Here is a 22,289-nt window from a genome sequence, read left to right on the forward strand (position 1 = left end):
AGCTACTAGAGATGTTAGCTAGTCTCCCATTAAAATGAATGGAGGCAGCCGGCGCGCAGGGGGTTAAGGCTGTGTGCCGGCTGCTTCCATTCATTCCTATGGAGCCTCAGCGGAGCCTTCACACTGAGTATACACTCCACTCAGAATGAGCGGAGCGTATAGTCAGAGTGAAGGCTAAGCAAAGCATTGTGGGAAATAGTACCGATCTCGATCCCACCTAAATAGATCGTGTTCGGAATTCCGATCGTGATCGCTGATCGGAATCCGATCGTTTCTGAACACAATCGCTGAACCCTAGTAGGGAACCTTCGGCTCTCCAGCTGTTGCAAAACTACAACTCCCAGCATGCACACTTGCTCTGCTGTTCTTGGAACTCCCATGGAAGTGAATGGAGCATGCTGGGAGTTGTAGTTTCCCAGCAGCTGGAGAGGCGAAGGTTCCCTACCCCCGTCTTAGGATACATTGAGCCAAGAGGAAAGCTACAAAGGACACATCTGCATCTTATTTCACCAAGGAATAAAATAGCTTCACTTTAATTCAAGTATATGCCAATAAGATTCTCAGCCAAACCCAGGAGCTGAACATTTATAGAAAAATTAAGTGACAATAAGCCCTATTTGCGTAGCAGATTCTCTCCGTAAGTACTAATGGATGTCTTATGATAAAAAGCAGAAGTTTTCTTACTGCAGGGAAATAGAACTCTCCGTTGACAATTTGCTTCATTTGGAAAACTCGTGCAGGGAAATGCATGCATTATTTTTGCAATTCTGTTCTTTTGCCCCTGCCGTATTGATTCGCGGAGATTGACTCGCTCTGGAAACTCGCTGTTCTTTGAAAAGTTAATCAAAAGTGTAAGTACAAGTGAAAAAGAGATCGATGTGAGTAATACTGCTAGAACAGCCGTAATGAGAAATTGACAGCAGGAACGCCGAAACTGCAATCAGACCAGGACACTTATAGTATGAAGAAAGGAAGGAAAGCCCGAGCTGAGCCTAAACTCCTGGCAGACTCTCATTACACCGAACCCATCTCATTCTAAAACACTTGATCGCTTTTCATAAAATATCCATGAATTTGCTGAAATAATTCAGGTTTTGCGTCCCACATTCCTTATTCTTTGACATACTGGAGGAACGTATACTTACATAGCGATCCGTGACGTACGATAAGAATGCCGTCATCAAAACTAATTGTGACCCGCACGTGTTGCAGGTTTTCTTCTGCAACGTATGAACAAGATGAACCAAAATCTCAGTCACTTTGCTGGTATAATGCAGCGGCTTTTTTCCAGCTGCGTTCCCACAAGGCTCCTTAGCCATACTGTGTTTCTTATGCTGACATCATCAAGACTGTGATGTCATACCTGTGACATCATCCCCCCCCCCACTTTGAAGCCTTATGAGATAGTCTGAGATTAAAAAGAAACTCGACATTTATTGGCTGCAAATGTTGGATTGTTGCAAAACTGTGCCTGCACTTATGTCTCAGGCAGATATGTAAAGGATTACAGGTGTGGTCTGATTAGATCAGAGGCTACTTTTGGGTAGTGTACCACTTGATGAGACATCACTAACGGATAGACAAACTTCTACAAAGCACTTATAGACAGTTTGCCCGGTTGATAGACTTGAGAAGGAGAACATCGTTGGACTAAGAGGAACGGGACGGTTGTTTCAACATATTACCGGGGTCTTGGCCATTCTGATCTACCTTTTAGGAGGTGTTGGGGCAGTGGTTAGGTGAGGACATGCACAGATGGTGAACAAACTCCAGACAGACCTCAGGTTTAGAGGAGAAATACAGTAAAAGATTTCATTGAGCTTCTTAAGAACCTGACGTGTCGTTCACCCTCAGTGGCATTGGGATGAGACCCCAGCCAACATGATGCATGCCGATCATCTCATCTTCATTTACATTGGTAGAATCCATCCCCAGCCAGGGAAGAAGACAGAAGTGGCTTTATAGATTGGGCTGATACATTGTAACACTAAGGCAATTCATTACTTCTACAAATCTCATAGCAGGGAGGAGGCGACATTCATCTTGTCGTTGCCCAGGGATGTGAAGGAAAATTTCTAGCTCATCACTTTCGGGCAGGATGGCAACATTATTTCAAGTTTAAAAGTTGAAACTTGCCATCCATTGTGTGTAGACAGGTAGTATCCCGGAACATGACAGCAGGGCGGGGGCAGGGCTGCACAATATTACCCTTGCACCTCAATACGGAAATGCCATAGATGTCAGAAAATGTCACATAAATGCAACTTCTTTTTATCTTTGCAAGTTCAACTGGATCTTTGTGTCCATGAGATCAAAGATACATTGGAGAATCCTGGCGTCGCCTGCTCGCGGTGAAGATCTGTAAGTCTGTTTAACACGTGAATAATAAAGGGAGAATCTACAATATATGTTGTTACAGATATGCGGATATACCAAATAGGTGGGGAGTTTATTTTTCCGCCGGTTTTGGAAATCGCACCGTGTCCGCACTGCGGTTTGAAACGCATGAATCCCATCCACTTTGCAGATACTGAAAAACGCTGCGATTTTTCCCGCAGCGTTTCCAACACAGGCAAATCGCGGCGTATTTGGGGTGCAGTGATAGCAGATGCTACTGGGCTTCAGACCATAGGGGGCCCCTTAACATGTAAAATACACAGTACAATAAATGGCACAGGCTGATGAGGGGTCCCAATATAGATTTTGCATCAGAGTCTACGAACTTCAAGCCATGACCCAAGCACTGCTCTTACTACACACATTGCCCTGTATGCCGGTATATTGTCTACAATCTTAAGATGGTATTACACAAATAGATTTTTTGGAATGATCAATGATCTACACAATGTGCCGATCTGCAACCAGAACAAAGGTGATGTGTCTTGCATGTTCTATATTGAAAGGAGTGGGGGATCCATAGCAGTGCAGCTTATCAATCTCTTATGTCTTAGGTCCGGTTCACATCTGCATTCAGTATTGCATTTGGGGCCCCCCTAACAGAAATCTATATGCATTAAAAAGCGGTGAGCTAAGAAACCACACGGACCCTATAGACCAGGGGTAGGGAACGTACGGCTCTCCAGCTCTTGCAAAACTACAACTCCCAGCATGCATACTTGCTCTGCTGTTCTTGGAACTCCCATGGAAGTGAATGGAGCATGCTGGGAGTTGTAGTTTCACAGCAGCTGGAGAGCCAAAGGTTCCCTATCCCTGCTATAGACTATGATGGGGTCCGTGTGTTTTCTGCACAGTGTCTGCACGAATCCAGTCCTGCAAGCAGCACTTTTCTCTCCGCATGATGAATGCAGATACTGTGCGGAAAACACACGGAAACCATAGTCCTACATACTGTATGTGTACAGTATGAGATGGGTCCCTTGGAAGGAACTGAATAATTTAAGTATTCTTATTATATCACATGACCAAACCTAAAGGTTGTATCAAGTACAGATCTGTGTGTGGTATACATAGATGTATAGATAGATCTATATATTAGTAGAAGGATGCAATCCAGCCTGCACGTTCCGTAGACCTATTGGTTCTTGCTGTTGACCCTTGTGTTGTGGGGAGGGTTCTATGCATTGCTTATGGCATAAACAGGATGCAGAGATGTAATGAGCAGATGCCGCATCTGGTTTTAATGGCAGCCTGGTCTGAAGCATTGGATTGCAGAACAGACAGTATGACCCCTTGACTAGTATTGAATCAGCGGCCACTTGCCATAGTCATGGTTACCCATGTTGTCGCATTGTAGTTTAATACACAAATGAGAGAAACATCTTAAGCCCGTTTTATTTACAGGTTGAAGATCTTTGTCCAGGTTAGATCTGGAGGGCTCGCTGCATTGTGAATCATAGCCTCAAGTTATTTGTCTCCATTACTTCTAAGACTTTAACAGCAGTGACCTCGGTCGAGAGCTTTCTCGGGCTACAAGTGCATGCTCGATGCCAATGTGCAGACCTAGGCTGCTAGATATCGATTTCCCAGAACCCACCACCATGTCTATAGGAACCCTTTGTAGTATTGATAGCCTGAATTTGCTGGATGCATTTTACAAACCTCCGTCCTGCAGAGCCGTGCCCAGTGATTTCTGGCTGAAAAGAGGCAGAAAAACACATTTAATAAGATATGACACAAAGCTGAAACATGTCAGGAACAATTAGAGCTGTGTTAGTGGTTTGCCTGTGATACGCCTCGTACCCAAACACAAGTGACCCCTGAAAGTACAACTCTCAACATGGTGTGCTATAATGCCGCCACTCACATGTCAGTGAATTTTCCAGAGGATTCTGCTCATCCTTATTATTTATTTAGTAATTTACACTAATGCTACACAGATTGTGTCCGACTTACTAATACAAGTCATGTATCACAATGCTTCACCTAAAGAAACATTCAATGCAGAAACTGTGCGATAATATCCGGGCGCCTCCTCCCTTCACCTCTTACTTTCCTTTCATCCTATTTTGTCTCATAATACAGATAAAACTGAGAAATCTATAAGGAAATGTTCTCTGTGTCCCTCACGCTCAGTCTTATCAGATGCTGCTAGGATGCAGACCTTACCTTGGTGGGAATCCAGTAGGTGGCGCTGCCTTGATTCCAGGTGTCTTAGCTTTGCCATCAGGGGGGTCTCGGCCCACCTGCCCCCCATGGCTGATACACCGGCTACTTTGGGATTTTTTGTTGAAGCGTGATTCTAAGAACAACAAGTTATCTCCTACATGCAACCCTGCCAGGCTTTACAGAAACAGGTCGGTACCTAATATTAAGTGTAAGAGGAGGCGACCTGGATACTGGGGGATGGTGCTTAAAGGGATTCTACCATTAAAACATGTTTTTTGTTTTCTAATGACCACGTCGGAATAGCCGTAAGAAAGGCTATTCGTCTCCTACCTTCTGATGTGGTCTCCGCCGCGCCGGTCATCCGCAATACCGTTTTTTCCCAGTATGCTAATGAGTGTCCGGCAGCAATGAGGGCGGGCCCCGGCACTCAAACGCCGATGGAGGCGTCCCCACTTCGGGCGGAACTGGGCAATCCAGCGACGCCTTCTTCCTGATCTGCCTCCTCCCCTTCTGTGTCCTCTTCTTTCGTCATCATGGGTGACGCATGCACAGTCAGCTCTGGCAGCGAGACCCTGTAAGAGCCGACTGCACAAGCCGGCCAGCGGCCATAATTGCGAGGCCGCAATTGCGCGCATGCGCAGTACTCTCCGTGAAGTATTTGCCAAAGAGAGTGTACTGTGCATGCTCAGTAAGGTCCGTACAGCCCTCCAACGCGCAAGTGAACTCATCCAGGCGTCGGAGGGCTGTACGGACCTTACTGAGCATGCGCAGTACACTCTGTTTGGCGGAGCGTACTGCTCATGCGCGCAATTGCGGCCTCACAAATATAGCCGCTGGCCGGCTTGCGCAGTCAGCTCTTACAGGGTCTCGCTGCCAGAGCCGACTGCGCATGTGTCACCTATGATGACGAAAGAAGAGGACACAGAAGGGGAGGAGGCAGATCAGGAAGAAGGCGTCGCTGGATTGCCCAGTTCCGCCCAAAGTGAGGATGCCTCCATCGACGTTTGAGCACTGGGGCCTGCCCTCATTGCTGCCAGATACTCATTAGCATACCAGGAAAAAAACGATATTTCGGATGACTGGCGCGGCGGAGACCACATCAAAAGGTAGGAGACGAATAGCCTTTCTTACGGCTATTCCGACGTGGTCATTAGAAAAAAACATGTTTTAATGGTAGAATCCCTTTAACTAATCTCTAACTCAGACAGCAACACCTACTGGATCAATGTCAGGCCATTCTACCATGTACCCAGGTATATCGGCTTCTTCCTCCTCACTGTCCTGCGTGTCTGACTGTAAGACAACTGGCTGGAGAAGGAGTCTCCTTGTTCACTCTCTGTATTAAGGCCTGGTTCACATCTGTGTTCGGTGTTCCGTTTTGGGGGGTCCACCCTCCGAACGGAAACCTATCCGCATAAAAAAGTGGTTACCTAAGGAAGCATGGTGGCTCAGTGGTTAGCATTGCAGCACAGGAGTCCTGGGTTCAAATCCTGCCAAGAACAACATCTGCAAGGAGTTTGTATGTTCTCCCCATGTTTGCGGGGGCTTCCTCCCACACTTCAAAGACATACTGATAGGGAATATAGATTGTGAGTCCTATATGGGACAGTGACTGTCAATGTCTGTAAAGCACTGCGGAATATGATGGCGCTATAAATAAATAATAAATAAGGAAACCTGCGGACCCCTAAGACTACAATGGGGTCCATGTGGTTTCCACTCGATTCCAGGGCTTTTCTCTCCTCATATTTGCACATGCACATAGGGGAACGGACTGGCCCGAACACAGATACAATTGTATCTAGTCAAAGGTAATCTAAACACAGTTTGCTACAATGTATCAGAGCAGATCCTTAAAAATAAGCAGCAAACCTGTGTGTCAAATGATAGCAAAGCAATAATAGCATTGTAAAGAAATCGAATTGTATTGCCCAGTGGAATGTGCCGCCTAATGTGAGAGGTTACAGAGACAAGAATGTCGCTTTAGCTCCTTTATTGACCGCGCTCAGTATCAGTTCACATGGTCCCGGGGAGACGTGCCGATCTACATGTAACTAAGATTTTGCCAATAAGGAAGTAAACATCTTGAGAATAATTCCAACACACCTACACCTGAGCAGCAGAGCTCGTCCGCCTCTGTAGGTGAACACGATGTAAAAGTGTTGAGCAAACATTTCCAGCATTCTTGGGACATTTACCGTGAATAGTAATTATATTGTAGAAGACGCCGCCCCTCCCCCATTATGGCCTTAGGTGGGCCGCGAGTGTGCTTGATGTACAGCTTGGGTGCTTGGATTTGGGTTGTACACAGTAAGTGTGTGTTGTTTTGCTGTGTATTTGCATGCCTGGTTTTCATTGCTGCAATGTGTATTTTGTTATTTTGTTGCTGAGTCACGGCGCCTTCTCCGATTCGGTATCGTCTGGAGAAACAGCGACGCGATGATTCTTCCAAATAGGCAGAACCCTACAGCCATCGGCAATGTCATTTTTGCACCGCTCCAGGTACAGTCATAGCAAATTACAGCCAGGCGTCTTACAGTCTCCTATAAATCGGCCCATTATGTTTCTCATATTTGTATGGCATTACCCTGTTTTGGGGAAAAAAAAGGTCATCATTGAACATCACTGTGAAGCGAAACGCGATTCCGCCCCGGTGTTTTTTTCCATGTGGGGCCTTCGCCTAAAGCAGGTTTCATCCGCCATAACCTATTATGTAAATTGTATAAACGGGAAATAACTGACTAATACATACAATGTGACATATAACGTGAGCTGCGAAGTGTTTAGTGTTTGTTATACTCGGCCGTCTAGCTCAAATACCGATCCAATCTTAATGAAGTGTTAATATGAAACCAAGTCATGGAATGAAGCGGCTTCAAAAAAAAGCGGATGCTGAATTTTGGCAAACCCTGGACTCTGTAGTCACATGTTTCACTATACAACTACACAAGGTCAAAATGATAATAACACAAAGGGAACAATCGCCTTCTATGCTGTACAAACACATTCACAGATTGTCCTGTTTAAGATGATGGTCCAGAATATTTCATCTGAGCTGACCATGACCATGGGATTCTGGGAACAATATCCGAGCAAATCCACATGCCTTGTATGCCGGTCAGATAAGGATCTCTGTGAATAGATATAGAAATAGATTGTATCACTAACAAACTGTGTAATCCAAGCCTTAGCAACACACCAAGCGAGTCTAAGGTTCTTCAATTGGCAATTCCCTAAATAACATGACCCTATAATGCCTAAATAACAACACCGACCCCTCCCCATACAGGGCTCATATAAGGAAGATCTAACATCAGTTCTGTTATTTGTAGCACAGTCCTGATACCTGGAATATCAATAGCGTGGGATTCATGTAACTGCATAAAAGGAGCATTTCCAGATGGGACGAAGTCTATGATCACACCTGTGCCCGGTTTCTGTTTTTCAGGTCTGCTTGGGGACCTGCAAAATGGAATCCGCTTAAAAAGTGATTCCCCGTGGAAACCCGCAGACACAATAGACTATAAAGGAATCCGTCCGGTTTCTGCCGCAAGAAAGAAGAGAGAAAAGTCTGCTTTAGAAGGGACGTGTAATGTTGAGAAATTCCTTGTGTTACAATGTAACATAATCTAACACCATGAAGCACACTGTAACACAATAAGATAAGATAAGATAATCCTTTAATAGTCCCACAGTGGGGAAATTTCAGCATGTTACAGCAGCATAGTAATACAGATACAGGATAATACACAGGAATATATTACAGGACACACATAAGCTGAGAAGAGAAGATTTACTCGGAGTCCATAGCAGCTAAGGAACAGAAGAAGAAAGAAGGAAGACTTCATAGTCCTAATCATTAGTTCTCTGTGCGGAGTGTCTTCGCTTGGCCTGATGTAGATTATACAGCCTGGTCGCGGTTGGAAGGAAGGACCTCCGATAGCTCCTTCTCACACGGGGTGAAGCAGACGGTCACTTACAGAGCTGCCAAGTCCCATCAGGGTCCCATACATGGGGTGGGATTTGTTCTCCCGCATGGAGGTCACCACAGACAGTATCCTTCTGTCACCCACCACCTGTACTGGGTCCAGGGGGCTCCCCAGGACAGAGCCGGCCCTCCTGATCAGCCTGTCCAGTCTATTTCTGTCCCTGGTTGATATACTGCTTCCCCAGCAGGCCACACCGAAAAAGATGGCTGAGGCAACCACAGAGGTGAAGAAGGCCCTAAGAAGTGTCCCCCGGACTCCGAAGGCCCTCAGCCTCCTGAGCAGGTAGAGTCTGCTGTGGCCCTTTCTGTGCAGCGCCTCCAGGTGATCAGCCCAGTCTAGTTTATTATTGAGGAGCACACCCAGATACTTATAGGTCCTGACTATCTCAATACATGTCCCTTGGATCTCCATCGGGGTCGGAGCACTTCTCCGCTTACTAAAGTCCACCACCATCTCCTTGGTCTTCCCAGCATTAATCCTGAGCTGGTTCTGCTGGCACCATTCAACAAAATCCCGATATAAGTCTCTGTATTCCCTATCATCGCCATCAGTGATAAGGCCGACTATAGCAGAGTCATCGGAGTACTTCTGTAAGTAACAGCTGGAGGAGTTGTGCCTAAAGTCAGCAGTGTACAGTGTGAAGAGAAATGGGGCAAGAGCTGTACCTTGTGGTGCCCCCGTACTACAGATCACAGTGTCAGACACACAGTCCTGGGCTCTCACATACTGAGGGCGGGTTGTCAGGTAGTCTAGGATCCAGTAGGACAGGTGATGGTCCCTCCACCAAGGTTCAGCTTCTCCCTCAGTAGCCCTGGCTGAATGGTGGTGAACGTAATGGAGAAATCAAAGAACATTAATCTATGTAACACTATGTACAATGTAACACAATGTAACACTATGTAACACAATGTAACATAATCTAACACCATGAAGCACAATGTATCACTATGCAACAGAATGTAACAATATGCAACAGAATGTAACACTACGAAAAGACAGAAAAAAAGAGAAATTCCTTTATTGAAGAAGAAATTCTTCCTGTGGTTTTTATGGCACATACTAACAAAGATAATCCACAATATATGAGCACCTTCTATCTTCTAAATGTCATTTCTATCTCACCGTACAACGTCACTGCAGTGGCCGCCATTGTGTAGTCCAGTATATATATATATATATATATATATATATATATATATATATATATATATATATACAGTAGGCAGAGACATCCACATTCTATATGCAGATCCTAATATTTACCATAAAATTTGCCATATTAAATCTATAGATAAACATGGACTTTGTGAACCTAAGTACTCACCCGAAGGGATTGCATCATCATTAGCTCATGTATAACTTATTTCTCTTTTGCCCCCCTTTCTTAGGCAGACGAAGGGCAGTGCAATGGTTCACTCCTAGTTATGCCAATCCTTTTACGGAATAGGGAGCCATTCTCATCCTGGGTAACCTGGGCAATGCCTGGCGTCACTAAGAGGCATCACAGCAATTGACCACTCCTTCCATGGCTAAACAGACACAACTATGCTCCACGTATAAGGTATCACTTTGTAAAACGGCTTCTAGAAAGTACACTGACTGTGCAAGTTAAAGTAATATCAGCAACATAGTGCAAATACATCATAGCACATGGTACAGCATAGATACACTTACTATACACCAAGTAATGGCATACTGGCTGTACTAATAACACACCATACCAGGGATAAACCCTTTCCCATGCAACACACTAATATGTTTAAGGCATGTTCTGCACCAACTTACATGTTGCAATTATAACGGCTCTCTACTTGTTCATGTCTTGCCTAATATATCCCACCCCACACAGGAGCTATTGTCAGTCACTTCAATGCTTTACTGGTATGGCCGGTCAGTACATATGTAGATAACTGCAGCAAAATGTTCCATGTGTCTCTCCATGGGAAAAGAATGATGGTCCTTGTAAATCCTGAGCTGCGCTCTCCTGGCCCGGCTATTCCACTTCTCTTCAATGCTTATTATCTAATTGGGGATGATTCCTCTCACTGCACACTATCTATCATGGCCTTTAATGCAGTTAGACAATAACATAAGATAAGACAATCTCTCATGTATAATACATCTCCTGGCCGCTCACACCAGTCCTTTCCACAGAACACCAGCTCCATCTAGAGCTCCATCAGCTATTTATCAGGTTACACTTTGTCTCCTGTTCCAAAAGCTTCCACATAGAAGATATTCACTAACATCAGGTTCTGTTCAATAACCCTGAGCTAGTTATCAATCTAACACATACATGTATACAATAACACAGAAGAGACTGAGAGAGAACAGCGTATAAGCATGAAGGGATTGTCCAGCCTTGGCAAAGGGACATTAAGGTTTTGGCCACAACTCCCATTGCAGGACTAAAGATCATTGTGTTACCCTGTGACACCTAAGCTATACAAGTGAATGGGGTTACATCCCCCCAAAATAGAGAGAGTGATTGGTAGGTAATAGTGGATATACACATGGATGGATGGATGGATGGATGGATGGATGGATGGATGGATAGACAGATAGATAGATAGATAGATAGATAGATAGATAGATAGATAGATAGATAGGAGATAGATAGATAGATAGATAGATAGATAGATAGATAGATAGGAGATAGATAGAGAGATAGATAGATAGATAGATAGATAGATAGATAGATAGATAGGAGATAGATAGATAGATAGATAGATAGATAGATAGATAGATAGGAGAGAGATAGATAGATAGATAGATAGGAGAGAGATAGATAGGAGAGAGATAGATAGATAGATAGATAGATAGATAGATAGATAGGAGATAGATAGATAGATAGATAGATAGATAGATAGATAGACATGAGATAGATAGATAGATAGATAGATAGATAGATAGATAGATAGATTAAAGACTTATGGGACCTTCACAAAAACAAAAGCACTTTTTATGTAGATTGTGAGACCCATAGAGATCACATTGTACATTTTCCCTATCAGTATGTCTTTGTAGAATGGGAGGAAATCCATGCAAATACAGGGAGAACATACAAACTCCTTGCAGATGTTTTGTCCTTGGTAGGATTCGAACCTAGGACTCCAGTGCTGCATGGCTGTAGTTCTAGCCACTGTGCTGCCCCTAGTAGGTTCTTCTATAGGTCATGCTAGTAGATATTATGGCTTGGCCTTGGTAATCGCATGGAAATTACCATTAATGACCGGACTGCACCTCCTCCTGCCTGAGAGTAACTTGCAAGGACAGGTCAGCAATTATCTGTAATTCATGTATCTGAGTATCCTAATGATCAATATCAATTATGCAACATCAGGTATACAAGTATGCAAAGCACTTAATAACCAATTCCTTCTTTCGGGTACATTGTCCTTTCAAGACCCATGATTACCAGCAGATGGCGCTTTGCTTCTACTTTATACCGTCTACTATAAACCTTCATGTCCTCAATTATTAAGCCGCTACAATGACACTCTGGAATATAACAATGTATCTCACATGTTCTCTGCCATCAGTGACAGCGTCTATAGTGTAAGTTACATATGATTTTCTATATATCTATATTCTCGCAGGGATTTATGTACATGTACTTGCAGAGCTATGTATCACATATTATATGGGCAGCACGGTGGCTCAGTGGTTAGCATTGCAGCACTGGAGTCCCAGGTTTGAATCCTGCCAAGGACAACATCTGCAAGGAGTTTGTATGTTCTCCCCGTGTTTGCGTGGGTTTCCTCCCACACACCAAAGACATACTGATAGGGAATGTAGATTGTGAGCCCTGTATGGGACAGTGACTCTCTATGTCTGTAAAGCGCTGCGGAATATGATGGCGCTAGATAAGTAAGCATAATAAATAATATGTAGTTACATAATAAAGATACATATATAACATTTACATATAACGTTAATCATGCTGCATTCTGGGAAATTTTGGTGACTTTTCTTTAGGATCAGTAATAGGAGTAAAGAAGGTTACTGTGTTCAGTTTGACACAAAAAGACATAAATAAAATAGAAGGAGTCCAGAGATGAGACTGGACAAAGACCTCACAGAAAAACGTATCAGGATATGAGGAGCATTTTCAGAGTTGTGGTGCAGCCACTAGATGGCAGCATTCTGCTACATATACCGCAATGTTATCCCATTAACATAACCGTAACCAAATGTGCGGACAATTACATTGAACACTTTAATAATAATAATAATAATAATAATAATACATTCTATTTATATAGCGCCAACATATTCCGCAGCACTGTACAATTTGTAGGGTTCAGATACAGACAGATACAAAACAAAGAACGTCATTTCACACAATGGGACTGAGGGCCCTGCTCACAAGAGCTTACAATCTATGAGGTAGAGGGGGTGACACAAGAGGTAGCAGGGGCGGCATTGCTTATACAGGGGGTCAGACAATTTTGTAATAGAGGTTGCAGCCATTACACAAACAAAGCTTTATGGGCCGTCACTAGTCGTGTCCTTTAACATGTGGATGGAGCTTGGACAAATATGTTAGGCTGAAAAGGCATCAAGAAGGATTTACATTAGGAATTGTGATCGGCCTGTCTGATAAGATGCGTCTTTAGTTTGCGTTTGAAACTGTAGAAATTGGGAGATAATCTGATTGTCCGGGGTAGAGCATTCCAGAGAAGTGGTGCAGCTCGGGAGAAGTCTTGTATACGAGCGGGGGAGGTTCTGATAATAGAGGATGTAAGTGTTAGGTCATTGAGTGAGCGGAGAGCACGGGTTGGGCGGTACACTGAGATGAGGGAGGAAATGTAGGGAGGTGCGGCATTATGGAGAGCCTTGTGGATGAGGGTGATAACTTTATATTATATTCTATAACACTTTAGAAAATATAAATGATTTACAGAGTTATAAAGATTCCCTCTAACCATATTAGTGGTGACAGTCTTGTCTTAATCGGTTGCCAATGGACACGACTATGAATGCCGGAACTTTCTATGGTCAGCCATGGTTTATTTATCCCTTACACAGAAGCCGGCAGGAACAGAACATACGTGAGAATATAACCCGGCCACAATACGGACATCAGACCACACAAAGTCCCTGCACCCCTGGTCATATCCATGGTGGACACGTGGATGGTTTAAAACGCTAATAAGTGTTATTTATATTTGCAAAAATGTTTAAATCTTAATTTGCTACAAAATCATATCAGGTTATATTCATGGGGAAACCCTTTAACTGTAGGAGCAAATACTCGCTGAGCTGGGATACAATTGTATATGTGTGAGGTTATGTATTTCCATATAATTACTCTTCTACTGAAATATCTGCTAAAGACAAGCACGTTTCTTGCAACAAGCAGCAAAGCTACATGCACAGTGACACAATATAACACAAAGTTACAAGCAGAATGATACAGTGTCACACATAGCTACATGCACAATGATACAGTGTCACACATAGTCACATGCACAATGATACAGTGTCACACATAGCTACATGCACAATGATACAGTGTCACACATAGTTACATGCAGAATGATACAGTGTCACACATAGTTACATGCACAATGATACAGTGTCACACATAGTCACATGCACAATGATACAGTGTCACACATAGTTACATGCACAATGATACAGTGTCACACATAGCTACATGCACAATGATACAGTGTCACACATAGTTACATGCACAATGATACAGTGTCACACATAGCTACATGCACAATGATACAGTGTCACACATAGTTACATGCAGAATGATACAGTGTCACACATAGTTACATGCAGAATGATACAGTGTCACACATAGTTACATGCACAATGATACAGTGTCACACATAGTTACATGCACAATGATACAGTGTCACACATAGTCACATGCACAATGATACAGTGTCACACATAGTTACATGCACAATGATACAGTGTCACACATAGTTACATGCACAATGATACAGTGTCACACATAGCTACATGCACAATTATACAGTGTCACACATAGTCACATGCACAATGATACAGTGTCACACATAGTTACATGCACAATGATACAGTGTCACACATAGCTACATGCACAATGATACAGTGTCACACATAGTCACATGCACAATGATACAGTGTCACACATAGTCACATGCACAATGATACAGTGTCACACATAGTTACATGCACAATGATACAGTGTCACACATAGTTACATGCACAATGATACAGTGTCACACATAGTTACATGCACAATGATACAGTGTCACACATAGCTACATGCACAATGATACAGTGTCAAACATAGTTACATGCACAATGACACAGTGTCACACATAGTTACATGCACAATGACACAATAGACACATAGCTACATGCACAATGACACAGTGTCACACATAGTCACATGCACAATGATACAGTGTCACACATAGTTACATGCACAATGACACAGTGTCACACATAGTTACATGCACAATGACACAGTGTCACACATAGTCACATGCACAATGATACAGTGTCACACATAGTTACATGCACAATGATACAGTGTCACACATAGTTACATGCACAATGATACAGTGTCACACATAGTCACATGCACAATGATACAGTGTCACACATAGTTACATGCACAATGATACAGTGTCACACATAGCTACATGCACAATGATACAGTGTCACACATAGTTACATGCACAATGATACAGTGTCACACATAGTTACATGCACAATGATACAGTGTCACACATAGTTACATGCACAATGATACAGTGTCACACATAGTTACATGCACAATGATACAGTGTCAAACATTGTTACATGCACAATGACACAGTGTCACACATAGTTACATGCACAATGATACAGTGTCACACATAGTTACATGCACAATGATACAGTGTCACACATAGTTACATGCACAATGATACAGTGTCACACATAGTTACATGCACAATGATACAGTGTCACACATAGTTACATGCACAATGATACAGTGTCAAACATTGTTACATGCACAATGATACAGTGTCACACATAGTCACATGCACAATGATACAGTGTCACACATAGTTACATGCACAATGATACAGTGTCACACATAGTCACATGCACAATGACACAGTGTCACACATAGTCACATGCACAATGATACAGTGTCACACATAGTTACATGCACAATGATACAGTGTCAAACATAGTTACATGCACAATGACACAGTGTCACACATAGTTACATGCACAATGACACAATAGACACATAGCTACATGCACAATGATACAGTGTCACACATAGCTACATGCACAATGATACAGTGTCAAACATAGTTACATGCACAATGACACAGTGTCACACATAGTTACATGCACAATGACACAATAGACACATAGCTACATGCACAATGATACAGTGTCACACATAGCTACATGCACAATGATACAGTGTCAAACATAGTTACATGCACAATGACACAGTGTCACACATAGTTACATGCACAATGACACAATAGACACATAGCTACATGCACAATGACACAGTGTCACACATAGTCACATGCACAATGACACAGTGTCACACATAGTTACATGCACAATGACACAATAGACACATAGCTACATGCACAATGACACAGTGTCACACATAGTCACATGCACAATGATACAGTGTCACACATAGTTACATGCACAATGATACAGTGTCACACATAGTCACATGCACAATGATACAGTGTCACACATAGCTACATGCACAATGACACAGTGTCACACATAGTTACATGCACAATGATACAGTGTCACACATAGTTACATGCACAATGATACAGTGTCACACATAGTTACATGCACAATGATACAGTGTCACACATAGTTACATGCACAATGATACAGTGTCACACATAGCTACATGCACAATGATACAGTGTCACACATAGTTACATGCACAATGATACAGTGTCACACATAGTCACATGCACAATGATACAGTGTCAAACATTGTTACATGCACAATGATACAGTGTTACACATAGCTACATGCACAATGACACAATAGACACATAGCTACATGCACAATGACACAGTGTCACACATAGCTACATGCACAATGATACAGTGTCACACATAGTTACATGCACAATGATACAGTGTCACACATAGTTACATGCACAATGATACAGTGTCACACATAGTTACATGCACAATGATACAGTGTCACACATAGTTACATGCACAATGACACAGTGTCACACATAGTTACATGCACAATGACACAATAGACACATAGCTACATGCACAATGACACAGTGTCACACATAGCTACATGCACAATGACACAATAGACACATAGCTACATGCACAATGACACAGTGTCACACATAGCTACATGCACAATGATACAGTGTCACACATAGTTACATGCACAATGATACAGTGTCACACATAGTTACATGCACAATGACACAGTGTCACACATAGTTACATGCACAATGACACAATAGACACATAGCTACATGCACAATGATACAGTGTCACACATAGTTACATGCACAATGATACAGTGTCACACATAGTTACATGCACAATGACACAGTGTCACACATAGTTACATGCACAATGACACAGTGTCACACATAGTCACATGCACAATGATACAGTGTCACACATAGCTACATGCACAATGACACAGTGTCACACATAGTCACATGCACAATGATACAGTGTCACACATAGTTACATGCACAATGATACAGTGTCACACATAGTTACATGCACAATGATACAGTGTCACACATAGCTACATGCACAATGATACAGTGTCACACATAGTCACATGTACAATGATACAGTGTCACACATAGCTACATGCACAATGATACAGTGTCACACATAGTTACATGCACAATGATACAGTGTCACACATAGTTACATGCACAATGATACAGTGTCACACATAGTTACATGCACAATGATACAGTGTCACACATAGTTACATGCACAATGATACAGTGTCACACATAGTTACATGCACAATGATACAGTGTCACACATAGTTACATGCACAATGATACAGTGTCACACATAGTTACATGCACAATGATACAGTGTCACACATAGTTACATGCACAATGATACAGTGTCACACATAGTTACATGCACAATGATACAGTGTCACACATAGTTACATGCACAATGATACAGTGTCACACATAGTTACATGCACAATGATACAGTGTCACACATAGTTACATGCACAATGATACAGTGTCACACATAGTTACATGCACAATGACACAGTGTCACACATAGTTACATGCACAATGATACAATAGACACATAGTTACATGCACAATGACACAGTGTCACACATAGTTACATGCACAATGACACAGTGTCACACATAGTTACATGCACAATGATACAGTGTCACACATAGTCACATGCACAATGATACAGTGTCACACATAGTTACATGCACAATGATACAGTGTCACACATAGCTACATGCACAATGATACAGTGTCACACATAGTTACATGCACAATGATACAGTGTCACACATAGTTACATGTACAATGATACAGTGTCACACATAGTTACATGCACAATGACACAGTGTCACACATAGTCACATGCACAATGATACAGTGTCACACATAGTTACATGCACAATGATACAATAGACACATAGTTACATGCACAATGACACAGTGTCACACATAGTTACATGCAGAATGATACAGTGTCACACATAGTTACATGCACAATGATACAGTGTCACACATAGTTACATGCACAATGACACAGTGTCACACATAGTTACATGCACAATGATACAATAGACACATAGTTACATGCACAATGACACAGTGTCACACATAGCTACATGCACAATGACACAGTGTCACACATAGTTACATGCACAATGATACAGTGTCACACATAGTTACATGCACAATGACACAGTGTCACACATAGTTACATGCACAATGATACAATAGACACATAGTTACATGCACAATGATACAATAGACACATAGTTACATGCACAATGACACAGTGTCACACATAGCTACATGCACAATGATACAGTGTCACACATAGCTACATGCACAATGATACAGTGTCACACATAGCTACATGCACAATGATACAGTGTCACACATAGCTACATGTACAATGATACAGTGTCACACATAGCTACATGCACAATGATACAGTGTCACACATAGCTACATGCACAATGATACAGTGTTACACATAGTTACATGCACAATGATACAGTGTCACACATAGCTACATGCACAATGATACAGTGTCACACATAGCTACATGCACAATGATACAGTGTCACACATAGCTACATGCACAATGACACAGCATCCTACTAGTAACTTTGGCTATAACATAGTAATAGGTAATACTACAAGTGATACCAAACAATATTCCAGACTTCCGGCCTAATGCGCTGCACTGGATGTCTTGTAGTTCTGGTTAGTTTTAGCGGGAAAAGCCTGTACAATGGTGACAAAAAGGAATGTAAAGGATGTACAAAAGGAAGAGAGGGTCAAAGGTTGCCCAATTGGGGTCCATATAAACACATAAATCACATGCTAAGTCTGTGAGGGGTTAATGCTGATGTTTTGTGGCCATTAGTGAAAAAGAAATGTCTGACAGCAAGTGCAGGCTTGTAACATGGAAGGGGGATAAAGCAGGGGCCCAGCTATAGGGGGGGGGGGGGGGTAGTGATGGCTACCGGGCCCTGGGACCTCTGGGGGCCCAAAGAACTCTCTAAAGCATAACAGTAAGCGGTATTATAGTAAGTCAGGGCCCCATTACAGATTTTGCATTGGGCCCCAGGAGCTTCCACTTATACCTCTGGATAAAATCCAAGTCTGATCAGTTTCTGCAGTCTCCTGGATTCACATTGCACATGGCAGATAAACGGAGTATTAGACCGTACAAAATTAGACTAGGCGGGCTTAAACTGCGCCACATTTTCAATATCTCTAATATCTCTTTACACCTTTTTATCGCACCTTTTAGCTCATTTTTGGGGGGAACTGTATAGCACATCAAGCCCAACCTCCTTTTTGTACAAAGCCCACCCCTTTCCTGATAAGCCACACCCACTTATTAGACAAGGCTGCAGCTCGGTCCCATTCATTTGAATGAAAAGTTGCAAAAAAGTTACATTGTTTTTGTTGAAGATTTTGCTGCTTTTTTTAGACAAAGACAAAAGTGGCTTCAAAAGGAAATATAAGGGAAGTTTTTATACCCCTCCCTTCTGCTAAATGCACCCCTGGCTTGAATAAAAGAAAAAAAAATCTGCAGCAAAAAAATCCAGCTTTTCTGCAATGTGTGGCCTGAGCTTGAGCTGTCTGTCTATATTAGATGGCCATCGGTATAGACATGTATGTTGGGATCAGTCCAGCATATATATTTGTTTCAATGGCTAAAAGGGGACAAGCCCATGTCAGACACCCCAACAAGTTTTCTCCTGGGGTACAAAGATCCATTTGACTCCAGGGGCCTGGTCACCGCGGAGTGAATCCTGATATAATCCTAAATATGAAACATTGTTTCATTATTTTATTTGTAATTATAGATTGTTGTATTTTTTATGTTCTTTGTAGCTATAATATGCACTTGAGAAAGGGCTCAGTCCGAAACGCGTTGTGCATCGTACTCAATAAATCCTTGAGGACCCTTTGACTTGTGCGCCATTCCTCCTTACCTTGAGGGATCCCATTGTATAATCCTTGCCTTGACTTTAGAACAGTCGTTCTACATCAGATGGAATTTCTTTATAAAATGACCAATAAGTTACTTTGTTTCCACCTGACAGTTTAGCAAAAAATACAGATAAAAAAATAAAGTGTTGACATGTCGCCAACATGGAGGATTCTGCTGCGTCATGGGCGCTATCATCTCTGAGTGCCTGTAACGTGGATGATTTACTCGGAGATTACCTTGTTGACATGTCAGCAGTTCATTATTGGGGTCAAAGTTATCGGAAGTGAGGTTATTCACATGGACTGTGATCTATCCTTCAAGACGCAGACTCTCCGCTACCAGAGGAAGACAATTATTTAGGAAGATATCTCCAATCCCGAGGGATGTGAAGGCGCTGACGTGCCATAAGCTTAAGTGAAAACTGCCTTTAGATAAGGTATTTATGACAGTGAACTGGTCAACCCAAGTCGTTTTATGATATCCAGAATATATAGGTTATCTTTACAGCCTTCCTGGCGCTGTATACCTGGTATACAGTATCCATAGCTGCAGCCACATATAGCCGGAACATCAGGGGAAATATACCAAGCAAAACGTGTCCGAAATCGCGCCAAATACAGTGGAGCACAGATTGGGTTCACCAAATACAGTATATTGTACCATAGATTATTTTACACCTTCCACCATGTTCGTCATTTTATTTATTAAGGGCTTTTACCATTTTTTGGTCTCTAAATGTAAAGACCATCTAAGAGCTGCCGTAAGGAAGAAGAAACCGCCGGAGGTCTGACAGCGCCATCTTTATACATTGGCACAAATCTCATAAACTGAAGAAATTATAAACTATCTCTGCCAAGGTCTTTACAAAGCAGGAATACGACCATATTGTCATATATTATTATGTCTTAGGTCAAAATAGCAAAGAATATAAAGTAATATGATCTCATAATCCAAAGATTAACAGGGATTTCTAAGAACTTGCTATGGAGGGGCGATCCTGCTCTGTAGGAGACCAACTCATGGCCCCACATGGAACAGGTGTCTCCTTTAATTGTGACATCTGTGCCTGGTAATGTGTATAGTGTAGAGATGGGACTGATCAGTGTAGAGCTGGGACTGATCGTTGTAGAGATAGGACTGATCAGTACAGAGCTGGGACTGATCAGTGTAGAGCTAAGACTGATCGGTGTAGAGCTGGGACTGATTAGTGTAGAGCTGGGACTGATCGGTGTAGAGATAGGACTGATCACTGTAGAGCTGGGACTGATCGGTGTAGAGATAGGACTGATCAGTGTAGAGCTAAGACTGATCGGTGTAGAGATAGGACTGATCAGTGTAGAGCTAGGACTGATCAGTGTAGAGCTAAGACTGATCGGTGTAGAGCTGGGACTGATCAGTGTAGAGCTAGGACTGATCAGTGTAGAGCTAAGACTGATCGGTGTAGAGCTGGGACTGATCAGTGTAGAGCTAGGACTGATCAGTGTAGAGCTAAGACTGATCGGTGTAGAGCTGGGACTGATCAGTGTAGAGCTAGGACTGATCAGTGTAGAGCTAGGACTGATTGCTGTAGAGCTGGGACTGATCGGTGTAGAGATAGGACTGATCAGTGTAGAGCTAGGACTGATCAGTGTAGAGCTAAGACTGATCGGTGTAGAGATAGGACTGATCAGTGTAGAGCTAGGACTGATCAGTGTAGAGCTAAGACTGATCGGTGTAGAGCTGGGACTGATCAGTGTAGAGCTAGGACTGATCAGTGTAGAGCTAGGACTGATTGCTGTAGAGCTGGGACTGATCGGTGTAGAGATAGGACTGATCAGTGTAGAGCTGGGACTCATCAGTGTAAAGCTGGGACTGATCATTGTAGAGCTGGGGCTGATCAGTGTAGAGATAGGACTGATCAGTACAGAACTGGGACTGATTGGTGTACAGCTAGGACTGATCGGTGTAGAGCTGGGACTGATCAGTGTAGAGCTGGGACTGATCAGTGTAGAGCTGGGACTGATCGGTGTA

This window comes from Leptodactylus fuscus, chromosome 11 (genome assembly GCF_031893055.1).
Source record: "Leptodactylus fuscus isolate aLepFus1 chromosome 11, aLepFus1.hap2, whole genome shotgun sequence".
NCBI classification, from domain to species: Eukaryota; Metazoa; Chordata; class Amphibia; order Anura; family Leptodactylidae; genus Leptodactylus; species Leptodactylus fuscus.